Source organism: Otolemur garnettii, unplaced genomic scaffold, assembly GCF_000181295.1.
Source record: "Otolemur garnettii isolate 467f Iridium unplaced genomic scaffold, OtoGar3 scaffold00009, whole genome shotgun sequence".
Classification (NCBI taxonomy): Eukaryota; Metazoa; Chordata; class Mammalia; order Primates; family Galagidae; genus Otolemur; species Otolemur garnettii.
This window is the reverse complement of record NW_003852404.1, coordinates 18,176,103-18,193,864: the sequence shown is the minus strand read 5'-3', so window position 1 is coordinate 18,193,864 and position 17,762 is coordinate 18,176,103.

The following is a 17,762-nucleotide window of genomic DNA, read 5'->3' as shown; positions in this document are numbered from 1 at the left end:
TATGGAAAATGCCTTTCACAATTTTATTGCTACTCACTTTTCAAGTTTCTTCACTGCTGGCATCACTAAGCTACTGTTAAGATAATAAAACTGTGTCAATAGTTTAGTTGCACACTTTGGTTAATTGTACTGATTAAACTAAACTTTTGATTCAAAATTGGACATTTCATACTTGATGACATAAAGAATTATAGGAAGTGGAGCATAGATTAAAAAGGAATTATCAATATTTCTCTAGTGCTCTCCACGGGAAAGGATGTGATGGACCGTGAGAATTGTCTGGTACTAGTGACCAGGATGATTCTATAGGTGATAGGAATCCATTAGATTTCCCATAGCTCCAAAACACTAGCCATAAAATCAATCATCTAACCAGCAGTTCTTATTTTGATTCTATTTCACCACCAATGTTCTGATTATCTTTTGGTTTCCATGTGATTTGCCTTTAGGGAGAGTAAATTTACCAGTGACCTCTACTCGCTGGTTTAGTTTTCATTGTTCATTGTATTATGTACTTCATTGTATTATGGATTTTATATATTAAGTTTATATATTAATTTATTATGACGTTAGCAAATTCAGTTCTAGAGCCCTCTCAATTCCACCTATATCAACCTCACATTTCTAAGGCCCACCATCCTGAACTGCAATGAGTAAACAAGGTTCTCACCACTTTTTAAGATGTGACTCTGTCTCATTATTTACCTTCCAAACTGTAACAAATAGCATAATACATATTTGTTCCATTGCAGTATAAAGAAGATAAAAACAGAAGATAGACCTAAGCATAGCAGATATCTTAAAACTAATTCCATTGCCATGTATCCAAACACATTTAAAATTAAGTTGTAGAACATAATAAGAATATCTAGCCAGGCATTGTGGCTGGTGCCTGTAGTCCCAGCTACGTGGGAGACTGAGGCAAGAGAATCACTTAAGCCCAAGAGTTTGAGATTGTTATGAGCTGTGACTCCACAGCACTCTACCAAGCGTGATAGAGTGAGACTCTGTCTCAAAAATAAATAAATAAATAAATAAATAAATAAAAAATTCCTGCTCTTTGTGGAGAAAAAGTAAACAATAAGAATATTGTACTTATTATATTAAAAGAGATTTTATGAGATGGAAGTGAATGAAAGAGATGAGTTGAAATGAAATGAGGTGGGATAAAATGTGATGGAAGAAGGAGGCAAAGGAGGACATGGGATGGGATGGGGTGAGATAGAATGGAAGGCAAGAGACAGGATGGGCTGGGCTGGGATGGGATAGAAGATAAGGAAAGGTATGAGATAAGATGGGAAGGGAAGGGATGAGAAGAAAAGGAAGGAATGAAATGGGATAAGATGAGATGTATGGGATATTCAAGAAGGGATGGGAAAAGATGAAAAAGGATGGGATAGAACTGTAAGAGAGGAGATGAAAGGGAAGGGATAGTGAGGATAGGATGGCATCAGATGAGATAGAAAGAAGAGTGGAGATGCAGAAAAAATACTCAAAACAGGAAAAAAACCTCTATCATACACATTTGTATTTCAGAAGTTGTTTGACTGCTGTGGAAGTAAGAAGGGAATGTCCAGAACTCTGACGATCTAACGAGATAAGTTTCATTCTTCTGCCCTTTCTGATACTCAGCAATGAAAAAGCAAACTATCTGTAAAAGGACGGCTATCTGACTTGAATAGAATTGTCCATGCTGCATTAATTCAAATTAACTTTTAATAGGCACCTATTGCCTTTTCTCTCAGCAAAACGATTAGAGATTTAAATTTTCTCCTCCTTTAATCAATTTGTTTTTTTAAAAAAAGAAAAAAAATTTATTCTGGAAACTCTGCTCTCCATTGGCGCCCTCTTTTCTTGGCTTCCATGAAGTCTTTAAGGGCATGTTCTCATTAAGGCCTTCCAGACAATAGCCCCTTTTTTTATTTTTTTGAAATTAAAAAATATATATGTGAATAATATCAGGCATGTTTTTGGCACTTCTACTCTTTGAAGCTTACAAATGGAGTTCAAGATAACAAACTGCCAGAGACTGCAGGGAAAACAGATAGCAAACACTGAGTGTGCCAAGCAAGTTGTTTGCCATCAGTCACACTGACATACTGTGCAACACTGAGAGGAACACAACAGCCTCCTGCTGGATGCGTCAAGGGAAAGGGGCAAAAGCTTAACCGAACAATCAGTGGAATATTTGGTTTTACCCTTAAAGACTGATTACAAAATAATTTCTTAGTTTGGATTTCTGGTTGACATTGATTCTTTTGCCCTCACAGATTTTAGCACATTTGGACAAAGAAGGGTGAACACACTAAGACCAAGGTTGTGATTTCACGTGTCCCATGAGCTAGGCTTGAAACAACAGAAAGAAAACAAATTGCTACCTGGAGTCCCTTCCCAGGAGAAAACAGAATTTTTATACTCAAAAAATTTGCAACAAAATTTTAAAAATTTAATTTAAGGAAATCTATGCACATTCTTTTTCTCTTCTTTGTCAATAAATCTACATATATCAACTAACTTAAAAGGGTACTGAAAATTTTTTTTTAAAAGATTAAAGCTATTCTAAGAAAAACTATATGAAAAACTGTCATATTTCATTTTGAGAGGAAAAAAATACTCATCTCTAAGGCTTAGTTAGGTAGTGGTGGTACTTACCTTTAAGACCTTGATGATTGGGCTGGAGATACTACATAAGGGTTATTATATCATGAGACCAATAAGACTCACATTCATTGATTTAATCAGCAATTCAACCCTTGTAGTATAAAGTTCAAGCTTAGGGTAACAATAATACACATACAGAATTTATATTATGACATGATAAAATAAATTCTAATCAGAATATAACGATGTTGCCTGGCTAGAGATTATGAAAATACTCAGCTGATCAGTTTAAAACCAGACAACTAAAAATTCTGTCTAAATGGGTCATATGCTACAAATCCATCATGCTGAAAATTAAATTTACTACATATTCATCTAAAAATTATTTTTAGAACATACTATATTCAAGGCAATGTGACTTTTCCCTTTATCTTCTTCAAAAAAACATAAATCATACAAAAGCAGACCAAGGGTTAAATATTTCTAGTTATTACATCAAAATCAGCTCAAAATCAGCTTTTTTTGTATTTTTATTTTTTTATTAATTTTTTTTTTTTTTTTGAGACAGAGTCTCACTATGTTGCCCTGGGTAGTGCCATGGCATCATAGCTCACAGCAACCTCAAACTTTTGGGCTTAAGTGATTCTCTTGCCTCAGCCTCCCCCGTAGCTGGGACTATAGGCGCCCACAACAACGCCCAGCTATTTTTCTGTTACAGTTATCATTGTTGCTTGGCAGGCCCGGGCTGGGTTCAAACCTGCCAGCTTTGGTGTATGTGGCCGATGCTGTAACCACTGTGCTATCAGTGCTGAGCCTCAAAATCAGCTTTTATCAAGAACTTGTACTACTTCTTTATAAGTACGTACATTATTTAGCAAATAAATGCACAAAATACTCCACTGCTTGGCAAAGTGCCTTTGGGTTTCTGGGTACCTTCTTTTTTCAGACACTTCTCATTCAGGACAGTGTCATAGCCAGAGGTCCTGGTTAGTGTGACCTCCACAGCGACTCTCCATTAGTGCCAGCGTTTTTATTGACAGCAGTAAAACCAAAGGTATGTAACTATCGCTCTTGAAAGAGTAGACTTTTGTTTCAATCATAGTGGGTGGGTGTTTGTTTTTAAGGAGAAGGAAAGAGAAATTTATTAATTCGCTGGCAAATGAGGAGGCTGGCAGACTTCTGTCTCAAAAATACAAGTGTCCTTACTCTGAAGAAAACCACAGAGCTTTTACAGGTTGTGCTCAATCCCATAAGCCCATTTTGGACTCAGACAATCTTTTCTCCTCTGCTGGGATTCATACCATCTTCAGCTGAGCCGTTTGTATGTGACCTCCGCCCTAACAATTCCCTTGCAAAAGGTGTGGAGTTCAGTTTCTCAATCCGTTTCCTTTTTCTTAACTCAGTTCAAGTAGTGGGAGCTGTGTCTACTTGGGGGAGACAGAGACAGGAGTTTCCCAGAGCTGAAAAGGCTCCAGCAGCTGCTGCTGCTGCTCTTTGCTCTCCCACCTTGAAAAGAAGTTGCTCCTATCTGCCAAGATCCACATCTGTGACCCGGGGCTGCTCCCTGCCTTTTCTAGCAGTTGTGTGGTGCCATTTACGGGGCTACCAATGGGTCTACCCAGCGATGCCAAAATTTGTTACCAAAGTTCAGCATTTATCCCCCAAAGCCACATCAGAAAAATAAAGACAAGCAGTTTGGGGAGAAGGAAAGAGAAATTTATTAATTTTCTAGCAAATGAGGAGGCTGACAGACTCCTGTTTCAAAAATACCAGCATCCTATCAGAGTGATTTTTATTGACTAATGATACACAGGAAGAATTACTATTTCACAGTATATGCCTCTACATTAGTGAAGATATTTTGAGCTTTGCTGTATGCTCAAAGGAAACAGCAAGAGAATAAAAGACATGCTAACAAGAATTCAGAGAATAATCTAAGGATATGATTCTTTCATTCATCCCTTAATACACTCACCCAGTACAATTTCCTGACTTTGAACAAGCACGTGCATGAACGTATGTGTGCACTCACAGACACAGAGAAAGATACGTGCTTCACTTTTACACCGAAACTAGAAACGGTTTTACTCTATGGAAATATCAAAGTATCGTATGATCCTTTACACAATTCCATGGTGGGCTCTTTTTCTATCTTAGTTTTTCTTACACTTAACTTGAGTAAATTGTAACAGGAAATATTTACAACATCCTGACCAAGATGAAGGAAGCAGGGGAAGGAAGAGCGGGAGGAGGAAAGAACAGAGAAAAACAAAAGAAAAGTGATATCCACTTGTAGGATTCACTTAATCATCCTCAAAATTAATTTCATGATACTGACAGATGAGAAAAAAATTATCCAACTTTGTCAAATTTATTATAATACATATTTTCCCAATTTGCAAATAATTGTTAAAACAAATTTATAATCCTCAGAAATCTATAAACATAGATCATAATATTGGCAAAATAATTCTCTGAAAATATTTGGTATTTTTTTATGATTATTGTGCTATTTTTCAAAATCACTTAAGCATCACAGGAATTAATTTTGTATGTTACAAAACGTTTTCTTCATCTCTAATAAAGGTATTTCTAATTTATAACTACTTTTATAAGATATGATGCCATGAATAAATAGTAATGTATCAAATCAAAACATTATATTATTTAGGGTAAGCTAGGGTAAAGTATTAATTGGACCCCAAATTTTAGCAGCTTACTACAATTAAAATTTATCTCTCCGTCATAGTGTGTGTGGTTGTGAAGGTTCTTCTTCATGCTATAATTTAGGGACCCACATTTTTTCTGCACTGTGCTCTGCTATGCCCTGCACTAGGTTTGAACATTATTTACTGGACTCTTGGTGTATAAGTGAAGCACCATTCTAATGGTCTACCATGTCTTATATAAGTAGCTATAAATTAGAAATACCTTTATTAGACATGAATAAAAAATTTTGTCTTATCTAAGTAGTTATAAATTAGAGAAGTCTTCCTTAGAAATTAAATACATCCCTTCCTCTTACATTCCAAAATTATTTACAAGGTCACACCAAGCTTCAAAATTCCACTGGGAACAGCTATCATTCAATATCATGAAAAGGGGCATAAATTTGGGGGGACAGTTAGCTGCCTCTGCCACCATTATGTTCATTTAAGCACAAAAGTATTCACTCAAAAAATGTAATTTGGGGACAAGAAACAAAAAATTATTAAAAGCCATAAATCCTCTGGACATATGTGTTACTATATCTATGTGACATAATTATTTTATTTTGATGTTCTTTAAATTGTTTAAAACTACTCCTTTGCTTACCAAGGGCATCAATGTATTTATTTTCATATTTGATCAAACAAAAATATTCCCCAAACATGCAACAATGTGACCCTGATTCATCCAACTCTCTAAGTGTGACTTCAAGAAAATATCTCTATACAGCAAGACAGAAAATACAAATACACATCTGTTTCCTGGCTCTTTTTATTTTTATGTGAAATGACAATAGATGCTAGGGATCCTAATGTTGTGAATACTGAATTTATTTATCCACTACTTATAAACAAGTTATTTCAATATCTGTATCTCTAGCTGCAACAATTCACTAAAACTCCAAATGAACTTTTCAGTTGATTCATTCAATTCTCTAAAAGTACAACACTGTTTACTTGAAATTAGTGAGTCCAGGCTAGACATGGTGGCTTATGCCTGTAATCCCAGCACCTTGGGAGACCAAGGCAGGAAGATCACTTTAGGCCACAGGTTTAAGACCAGCCTGGGCAACACAGAAAATCATCTCTACAAATATTAAAAATTAGATGGGCACAGTAGCTCATACCTGCAGTACTAGCCATGCAGAAGGCCAAGGCAGGAGGATCATCTGAGTCCAGGAGTTCAAGGCTGCAGTGAGCTATGATCCCACCACAGTACTCTAGCCTGGGCAGCAGAGACTCTGCTTCTGATAGTAATAATGATAACAACAAAAGTAATTTCAAAACTAAGTAGATCTTCTTCCTCTTAAAACTTTATGTTCTTCAAATTTCTTGGTAAATGATAAGTGGGTATACTTGATCATTAATCAAGTAGAATTATACTTGGAGCTCATGCGAAAGGTGTCTGCTCCTTGTCAATACAGGAAGGGTATTCTGGGAAACAGAATTACATAATAAGCAAAAAAGAGCAACATAGCTACCTATACTAATCAAAATAGTCCTTCAGGCATGGTTAGTCAAAGAAGGATCACAAAACATTTAAAGAGATTCCACACTTAGGAATTGATGAAAGATGAATAAATTGAACTGATTATAAATGTTAAAAAGCAATAATTCAAGAAGATCATTTAATTTAAAGTCCAATGATTACGAAAAACAAATCAAAAGAAAGCTGAATTCATAAAAAAAAAGACTGGTGAAAAGATAAAAGAATGTGAAAACCAAGTATTCATAAAAAGTAAAAATGTAATTACTAATAAACCACAAAATTAATATTTCTGAGTCTAAAGTACTATTCTATAAAATAAAGGACACTCAGCTTTCTAGATAAAATAAAGGACATTCAGCTACATTTCAGATGACTGAAGAGTGTTTTTTTTAATAAGTCCCAAATATTGCATGGGATATGCTTGTGTGAGAAAGTCATTTGTTCTTCCTCTGGAGTTCAGCTTTGACAGGTGTCCTGTATTTTTATTCGCTAGACCTGGAAACCTTCTGTGTTATGCACTGAGGAAGTGAGGATTAGATACCACGCATAACAAAGAGCACAAAGAAATTATAAATTTGTATTATTTTGCTCTGAACAATATATAAATTCCAGATTAAAATTAGATTATTGAAGATAAATAACATCACTAAAAACTTAAGTAAAAGTCTAAAAACCAGAGTCAAGATATTTTCTTATAAATTATATCAAAAAAGATAGATAGAAAGTAAAAGTATGAGGGAAAAATTATAGGATAGGTAAAGATTAGATTATGATACAGGTGAGACTTAGTGCTTTTATGCTGCTGTAGGACCGGAGATGTCACACTCTAAATGCCAGGAACAGAATTTGTGCTGCCATTTTCACAGCAAGTGATCCAGCTCAAAAATCCCATTCAGACTGTGTGCTTTTAAGGCCACTCCTAGAGTCAGTTGTCCTAGCATAGGTTCTCTGCAGCCACAGCCTAGGACAGAGGAGTGTGTAAAAGTAATTTATTTGGAACATAAGCCGAAGAAGTAGTAGTTAGAATAGGGGCTGTGAAGGAGGGGAGTAGAGAAAGTTAATACAGGATGATCAATGCATTTGGCTATCCCTCCAGACAACTATTTTCTTCTCTGCTAGAACATATGACAAGCCTATGGAATGAATTAATTAGTCATTGACTCCTATATTACTTTGCTCAGACTTCCATAACAAAATAACAAAATAGACTGAAGGACTTAAAATAACAGAATTTTATTTTTAGAGGGTAGAAGTTCATGATCAAGGTGCTAGGTGATTCAGTTTCTGTTGAGAACAACTATGTCCCCACCTATGGTGGAAAGGAGAGAGTTCTGGTTCTGGAGAGAGTTCTCTTACTCTTCTTATAAGGGCATCATCCCTACCAGATAAACTCTAATCTGCTAGGATTATGACATCATTCAACCTTTATCACGTCCTCACAGGCCTTATTGCCAAATACAGTTACAACAGGGATGAGTGTTTCAACATATGAATTTGGGGCAGGGGGACACATTCAGTCTGTAATGACTCCCAGCACTGTTGGCTAACAATGCCTCTATGGGTTTGAAGGCCCTACACATCTGTATCCCAAATATATGAGTGCTGGGCAGGTTCCCTTTAGCACTAGCCAAGTGTTGGTACAGAAAACAAGAAGCAAGCACAGGGCGGAGGTGGGATGCTTTAGGTTACATCTGCAGGAGGCTGGTGGGTGCCTGCACAGAGCTGATCGCCACAGCTGTGGCGGGAGTCAAATGTGAGACTGAGACATTTCGAAGTGTTATACAAAAGGAATCCAAGCACAGACTGTAACCTTCTAGGGCCTAGAAGAGAATCAACTAAAAATGTCTCAAAATGGGAAATTATGTGGGGAAGTATGAGAAGAATGAGAAGGAAGATATTTAATTTTAACTTTATATCCTTTGAAGGACAGAATTATTTTTAATCACATGAATGTCCTTTTTCATATTTTAAATAATACGTGTAAGCAAAATAATACGGTTCTCTTTACATCGTTCCTTCGATGTTTCTTCCATGCTTTAAATATAAAACATTAGTGCAGTCTTCAGAATCTGAACTGATGTTTCTCTCCCACTTTGTATTTACACCTCTTTTCTGCTGTCTCCGTCTGTCAGACATAACCTTTGGCATTTCCTAATGTGTCATGGAATCTTCTATTTTTTGTACTTTCTACGTGTGATTTACTCTTATTAGAACATCTTTGTCTTCATTTCCTTTAGCTAATAATAATATGATTTATTTTTAATACACAGGGCCAAACACATTTTCTGTAATTCCCACAACTTTTTTTTTCAAATAAATCCCAGATAAGGCTTCTCCAAAGCCTTCTCATTTCCATACTTATCTACACTAGATAACTTCTTCTGAAGCCCATAGAATTCTCTGCATATTTCTCTCAAAAAAAAAAGTACTCTACTTTTTTACAAATATGTTCGGGTCTACTTATCACTCTCACTAGGTTGCAAAGGCTGATCTACATTAGGGCAGAAATTATGCATTACCTTGATGCGCTTAGCACATACCATGGTGCTAACATCTCCTGTTAACCTTTGAAGTCTCTACCACTTTATCAGTTTCTCATTTTACTGACTAATTTGGGGTCATGTTGACACTAAATGACATTAACTGTTAGTATAATTAGAGTTTAAATTATTTTATTTTCCTCTTTAAGTTTGGGTAGCTGTGTGCTTTAATTTCAGGTATGCGATTACATTTTCTTTAATACTTTTGTGAATTTATTTTGATCAGTATTTTTACTCCACTTTTTAAATGTTCTTTGTTCATAGAAATGTTTTTGGCCCTTCCTATTAAGCTGACTTTGAGAATTTCCTTCTCTAGCTCTCCTTATCCCGTCAGTAGTAATGTATTAAAACTGTGATCACATCCACATAATACCTAAAATTCATTTGCTTTAAAATCTGTGGAATCTTACTTTATAAGCATTTTTTAACATGTAAAGAACGGCACTGAAATCTCAACAAAGATTCCACTATCCCAGTGGGAATAAGTCTCTATTTCACAAGTTAGAGCTATCTGAGTCAAAATAATTTTCTATATTATGTCCCTTGCTAAGTAATTACATTATTTCTTTTTTTCACCCTGCTCTGCCAATATTAGAGAAAACACTTGAACTCTGCTGGCTTAACATTACTCTAGGCGTGATACAAGAGAAAATGTAATCGTAGTATCGGCAGCTCTGTTTAAACCCCCTTCAAAAGAGTTTGGATCAGGTCTCACACTGGGTCTGAAAGCAGATATTTATAAATTGCTTTGAATTATATGACACCTTTCTTCTCCCAAGGAGCTTATTCTGATAGTATTTATTCTGTGGCATTTCAAATAATTGATTTGTTTCGGTGTGCATGTCCAGAGGCCCCAAGGACATGGCCATGTTTTTCACAGACCTAATAAATAAAATTAACTTGGGGCAAAAACCAATGAAGGTAAGCTAATGCGATCGAGGGGGAGGCAGGAAGACTCAGCGTGTTGTGTGCTGTTCATCTCATGAAATATTTTCTTTTTACGTGCTGCAAAGATATTGAAGATGTATAAGTTATCAAATTTTCTATTTCTATTCCTGACCCTATGCTGATTCAGTAACTAACCATGGACACAGAGTCAGTAAACATTTTGGAGCTGCAAGATACTATTTATTTAGCAGAAATTACATTATTGGCGAGCTGTGTTCTAACAGCATTACCTGCCAGATATTACAGTGACTGATGAGATCATCCTGTAAATAAATTAAAATTCCTCAGACGAGGAGAATTAGCAAATCATAGCTCCTCTCTTCCTTAATGAACAAAAGAGAACTCCCACCACAGCTCCACTCGGCACTTACCCTCATGTTAATTGACCCATGACAATTCCTTGGAGCTTCTGATAAAACTTTGCCTCAGGAAAACTTTGCAATATTGCCTTAGTCGAGGCACCAGTGATCAAAGATCTTAGCTAACAGAGTAACAGTGATTGGGAGTCGAAAATGATGTTAACCTCCCTGATATTCAAGAAGGATATTTTATAAGACATCAACACTAATCCTTGAATTACAATACGCCTATTTCCTAATGTCTGTCCAGAATATAACTATAATGTGAAGTTGTATTTGGTTAAATTAGGTCTGTATGAAACCCTATAATCTACAAAAAAGAATATTTTGTAAATCATGATTTATGTTGTTTCAGAAGGAACTATATAGTCTATTTCTATCCTCAAAAAGGTATTTTTTTGTTTTGTTTTAAATAAATGTTGAAATTCCATACATTTTCTAGAAATTGTATGCCTAAGATGCTAGTATGTCAGACACAGAAGAAAACAGTAAAGGAGTAGAGCTTATATGTGCACATTTATTTCATATAAATTCATGGTGATGAAATACAATTGCTCTATTAACATTAAAAGCTATCTAACATTCTTGGTAAAATCTCAGCATGAATGAAAAACCAGAATTTAATGAAAGCCTATTGGGTGTTTTTATGCATATTTTTTTTTACTTTTATTTCTTTATTTATTTGAGATGAAGTCTCACTCTGTTGCCCAGACTAGACTCCCATGGCATCAGCCTAGCTCACAGCAACCTTAAACTCCTGGGCTCAATAATCTGCTTGCCTCAGCTTCCCGAATAGCTAAGACTACAGGCACTTGCCACAATGCCTCGCTAATTTTTCTATTTTTAAGTAGAGATGGGATCTTGCTCCTGCTCAGGTTGATCTCAAAAATCCAGAGCTCAAGGCATCCTCCAGCCTCAGCCTCAGCCTCCCAGAGTTGCTAGGATTACAGGTGTGAGCCACCACGCCCAGCCTGTGTGTATGTTTTCAACATAGCCCATTTTCTATTATTGTTTTTTTTTAATAAGTTAACAGCTCTATGGGGCTTTGCCCTGGGCTAATAGCTAGGCTCTGATTTCACAGTTCTGGCAAGTCTCTGCCAGTAGAGACAATAGATTTAATGTTGCCTGCCAGTTCAGTTCAGACTTTACCTTTTGTCTTAACTGCTCTGGTGTCCTCAGAATCTCATGTGCCAAAATGAGCCCTGTCTTCTGTTCACAGCTCCCTGTGCCTGAGCTGGTTTCCACACACAGAGAAACCTCTGCACTAATGCTCTTTTGCAAATGTATGGGTTTCTAGGAGCTGTACACCTGTATTGGATTCACTTCTGAAAATTTTTCTCTGACTTCTTAAGAAGATAAAGATTATGTAAGACTTCCAAATTTTTCTACGTTCATTGTTTTATTTTCTCTTAAGAACCTCGGTAGTAGTGTTCTAGCTGAATGATATGTGTTAATGATTATGGATTTTTAAGGGGGAATAGTTGTCTTACTTCGATGTTTTTCTCCAGTGAGGGTCAACTTCATCAGTGTAAACACTAAGTCTATAGAGAGTTGGATTTAATTAACCTGGGCTTGTCTCCTCAAAGAGGTGTTACACAGAAAAAGACTTCAAGGTGTTTAAGGTATACACAGTAGTATTTAAAATAATTGATCACTTAACACTTTCTAAATCTTGACCACAAATAGACCTCTCAGGAGGTCTAGAATGTATTTAAGAAGTGATGTGTTTTTTACTTCTGCCTCCAGGAATGGTAGGATAACAGAGGTAAAATTTACTCTCCTGCCTAAACAACTAACAATTAAATGTGTGTGTGTGTGTGTGTGTGTGTGTAATATGTTATATATAACTATGTATATAGGTATATGTGTGTAAAAATAAGAATCAATCATTTTCAGCTGTAAGACTGGGAGAAGAGGATGAACAAGGTAAGCCCGAAGATTGCTCCATATTCCTACCTAAGGGTATTTCCAGGATACAATACTGGAAAAGGAAACACATAGAAACCCAAAGAAAGCCTGTATTTCTTCTTATTTGAGAAGACAAGTACAGAGTTCAGAGAGAGTTCAAAGTATAGAGACATCACAGTGCAGAGTAGCGAAGAGAGACAGTTGCCCAAGGGAGAAACCCAGAAGTCTTCTAACGGCTCCCCTCAAAAGTTCGTCATGGCCATTAATATAATCAGGACATGTAGAGTGAAAATCATCCTTAAAAAATGGGGCCTTGAGTAGACGACTCAAAAAGGCATTACTTCAAGGACAATTAGAAATGATCAACTAGTTTCCAAGTAACTTACTACTTTCCCGAACAAAATCCAAAAAATATTAAAAGGAATGCAAATACTCTAGCACATCAAATATAAAATTCCAATCCAATAAAAAAAATCCAGGCATGCAAAGAAAAAAAAAGTAAAAATCAATCAATACAAACGGAGAAATGACAGACACGACGGAGTTAGTAGTCAAGAAAGTTAAAGCAGTTGTTATAAACGTGTTCTTATCTGCAAAAGTAGATGAAAGCAGGCAGTGATAAGGGGAAACATGGGGGAACAAAGGATCAAAATCAAATTTCTAAAGATTAAATATAAACCAAAATTCACATTCTTTAGGAACACTATCAAACATTTGCCAAAATAGCCTATATATTATGAGTTATGAAACAGTCTCGATAAATGCAAGAGGTTTTTAAAACATGCAGAGTAGGTCGTCTAGCCACAATTAAATTAAATCAGAAATAAAAACCAGACACATATTTAAAATCCATAAATATTTTGAAACAAAACAACACACAGAAACAATTGATAGGTCAAAGGAGAAACTTTTAAAAAATAGAAAACATGAACTAAATAAAAATGAAATCAAAATATGTCAAAATTTGTGGGGTGCAACTAAAGCACACTTAGAAGGATATTTATAGCTTTAAGGGCATACATAAGAAAAGCAAAAGGATCTGAAATTGAGGTACTCCCACAATAAGCAATTATAAGAAGAACAACAAATTATATCCAAAGTAAGCAGAAGAAAGAAAATAATAAAGAAAAAAGCACAGATCAATTAAAGAGTAAGTTATATATAGCAGGCATGTCTGGAAAGTATCCGTATAACACCAAAAAATAGAGATCTATATGGCTGGAAGCTCTCTGGACCGCTCTCATAACATACATATACATTCACATGTAAAGAGAGAGTGAGAAACAGAAATAGAAAGAAGCATTAAAAAATAAAGGAGTCCAATTAAAATAAAAGCAGATTCTAAGAGAAAATCAATAAAACTGACAAACTTCCAGGAAGAAAAAAGAAGTGAATATGTGCATTAGTAGCATTATAAATGGGAGAAGGAAGGTCACTAGAGATGGTTCAGACATGGAAAGTATAATAAAGGAATAATAATTGTATGGTAATAATTTTAACAACTTAAATGAAATGAAAAAATTAACAAGCCCCCTTCAAGAAGAAACAGATACATTTGAAAAGCCCTCTATCTACTTTAAAAACTGAATTTATACTTAACAACTTTCCCAAGAGGTAAACTCCAATCATATACTTCACTGGTGAACTCTACCAAATACTATGGAAATATGACACCCATACATATTTTAGTTCATTCTTATCCTGATACAAAAACCAAAGAGACTGGCAAACAAACAAACACACTATACACGAGGACGCTTGTGAAGATGCATCCAAAATTGTTAGCCTAATTTTAGAAAATGGAGTTAAACAATACTAAAAATGATAATATATTATGACTAAGTGGGGTTTATGTCAAAAATGAATTTTCTACCTAGCATTTTAAAAATCAAACAGTGTAAATGTATCATAATACAGACTTGAATAGAAAATCATATGATATGCTCAATAGAAGTTAAAAAGCATTTTGCAAAAATTCAGCCTTGGTTCATGATTTAAAAATCAGTAAACTAAGAATAGAAGTTGTGGTAGGTTGAATAATTGTTCTTAATCACAAAATCCATGTTACCTTGTATGGCAAGAGACTTTGTATGTATGATTAAATTAATGATATTGAAAGAAGCAGATTATGGCGGATTATCCAGGTGAGTCCCAAAGTAGCCATAAGTGTCTTTATATAAAGGGTGGCAGGTAAAATCAAAGTCAGAAGTCATTAGCCAGATGCAGTGGCTCATGCCTTAATCCTAGCACTCTGGGAGGCCAGTACAGGTAGATTCTCTGAGCTCAGGAGTTCAAGAACAGCCTGAGCAACAGTGAGACTCCGTCTCTAAAAGTAGTTGGGCGTTGTGGCAGGAAGCTGACGTCCCAGCTACTTGGGAGGTTGAGGCAAGAGAATCACTTGAGTCCAAGAGTTTGAAGTTGTTATGAGCTGTGATGCCACAGCACTCTATCCAGAGTGAAGAAGTGAGACTCTGTCTCAAAAATAAATAAGTAAATAAATAAATAAAAAGTCAGAAGTCATATGGTCATCTATGTAGCAGGATTTGAATATGGAGGAAATAACCCTGAGCCAAGGACCGCAGGATATGCCACTCCAGAAGCAAGAAAATTCCAGAAATGGATTCTCCTCCTTGAGCCTCTGGAGAGAATAAGACCCTGCTGACACCTTGGTTTGGGCCCAGTGGAATTGATTTCAGACCTCTGGCCTCCAGAACTGTAAGAGACTAGCTTTGCACTGTGTTAAGCCACCAAGTGTGTGGTAATTTGTTATAGCCCTCATAGGAAACTAATACAGAAAGGAACTTCCTCGACCTGGTAAAAGACATCTAAAAAAATCAACAGTTAACGTCATAATCACAAAAGAGTGATGCTTTCACTCTAGATTGGAAACACTGATGGGAATCACGGATGTCGAGTCACCCCACTTCTCTGCAACATTACACTGTCAACGCTAGTCAATTCGATAAAGGAAAAAAAATTAAAAGTGTAGTGATGAAGTAGCACTCTTTGTAGAAGAAAAGCAGGTTTAAGTAGAAAATTCTTCAAAATCTTTTTAAAAGTTGCTAGAATTAATGTGTGAATTCAAGAAAATTACATGACTCAGTATCAATATAAAAAATTAATATTAATACAGTAGTAAAAAAACAGAAAATGAAATGAAAAAAATTTCATTTACAAGAACATCAAAAATACTAAACACTTGTGAATAGAAACTGACAAAAATTGAGGAAGATTTATACAATAAAATCTATAAAATATTGTCTATAGAAATAAAGAGGACAAATGAATCAAGAAAAATAGCACAGGGCCTGTAGCTCAGTGGGTAGGTGTTAGCCACATTCACCCAGGCTAGTAGGTTTAAACCCAGACCAGACCGGCTAAAACAACAAGGACAACTGCAACCAAAAAAATAGCCAGGCATTGTGGCAGATGCCTGTAGTCCCAGCTACTTGGGAGGCTGAGGCAAGAGAATCTCTTAAGCCTAAGAGTTTGATGTTACTGTGAGCTGTGACATCATGGCACTCTATGGAGGGTGACAAAGTGAGACTGTCTCAAAAAAAGAAAAAAAAAAGAAAGAAAGAAAGAAGAGAAAAATAGCACATTCAGTAATCAAAATATCCAATATTGTTAAATTACAATTTCTTTCCAGCTTGAGTAGAGCTGGCAAACTTTTTCTCTAAAAAAACAGATGGTAAATATTTCAGGCTTTGTAGGCTACATATGGTGTCTATTGCATTTTCTTTGAGATTTTTTGTTTGGTTGGTTTTGTTTATTATAACCCTTTAAGAAAGGTCACAACTATTCTTAGCTTGAGGGCCATATAAGAACAGATTATGGGTTTGATTTGACATGGAGGCTGTATATTGCAAACTCTCGCTATACAGCTGTCCATTGGTATACACAGGGATTGGTTCAAATTTCCCCTCCTGTACCAAAATCCATGAATATCAAATCCCCAATATCAGGTCCCCAGTCGGCCCTGCAATAGGAAAAATTGGCCCTCTCCTTTGAAAAAGAATCCACATATAAATGCACCTGAGCAGTTCAAATCTATGTTGTTCAAGGATCAACTGTAGATTCAATGAATTCAAATAAAAATCCCAGCAGGCTTTTATGGAAATTTATATAAAAACACAGAAGTCCTAACATAGCTAATGATTTAAAAAGAGCAAAAGTTAAAAGACTGCTACTTCTTAGCTTAAAGATTTATTTTAACCCCCCACTTAGTCCAGTTATTATTAGATCCGTATAAAGCCAATAACAATATTTACATCAATGGAACTAGAAAGTCCCCCCCACCACAAAAGAAAAAAGCACCCATGAATATAGGGTCAATTCATTTTGACAAAGATACTAAGCAAATTCCATAAGGAAAAGATAATCTTTCAACAGATGGTGCTAAGACAGTCAATGTCCCGTTTAGAGGAGGGGGGAAGGGGAGAGATGTCAGCCCCTGCCTCAAAACTAACACGTAGGAGTGAATCTCAACTTAAGCAGAGATTTCTAAACAGAACACAAAGATTATGTCTGACCTGTTAAAAATATCCTAGCCTAGATAACATAGCAAGACTCAGTCTCTATAAAAATAGAGATAAGAACAATTAGCTGGATGTAATAGTGGCTATAGTTTTAGCTACTCAGGAGTCTGAGGCAGAAGGATCGGATCACTTGAGCCCAGGAGTGTTACCTCAATAAAGCGATGCAAAAACAGTACTTGCTCTTAGATAAAATTTTCATAACCACAATTTCTCCAACAGAGATCTTGTTCTTGAAGTGTTGTTTATGAAGGAAAAAATAATTATAGTGACATTCAGCCTTTCTACCCGGATTGCTCTCCGAGGAGTGACAGCCTCATCACTGACAGAGCTTGTTAGAAAGGCTGAATCTCTTCACCAGCCTCGCCACCACCCTGGAGTTTCTGATTAGGTTCTGCATTTTGAAAAGGTCTCCAGGTGATTTACATGCATATTAAAGTTTGAGAAATACTCCTCTACAAACAGCAGCGTTGGCTCAAATGAAAGGTAAAAATCAATACAAAAAATGTCTCATCGGCTATGTAATTTACAAGATTCAGGTGTCATGTTCTGAGTATTAACTAGATAATTCTAATATACCCTTTGATTCTGATTCACAGCCTCATGTTATTGCGTATTTTTTTACTGGTATTGCCACCATTTTGCACATACTTTTTTTTCTTCTAATGCTCCCA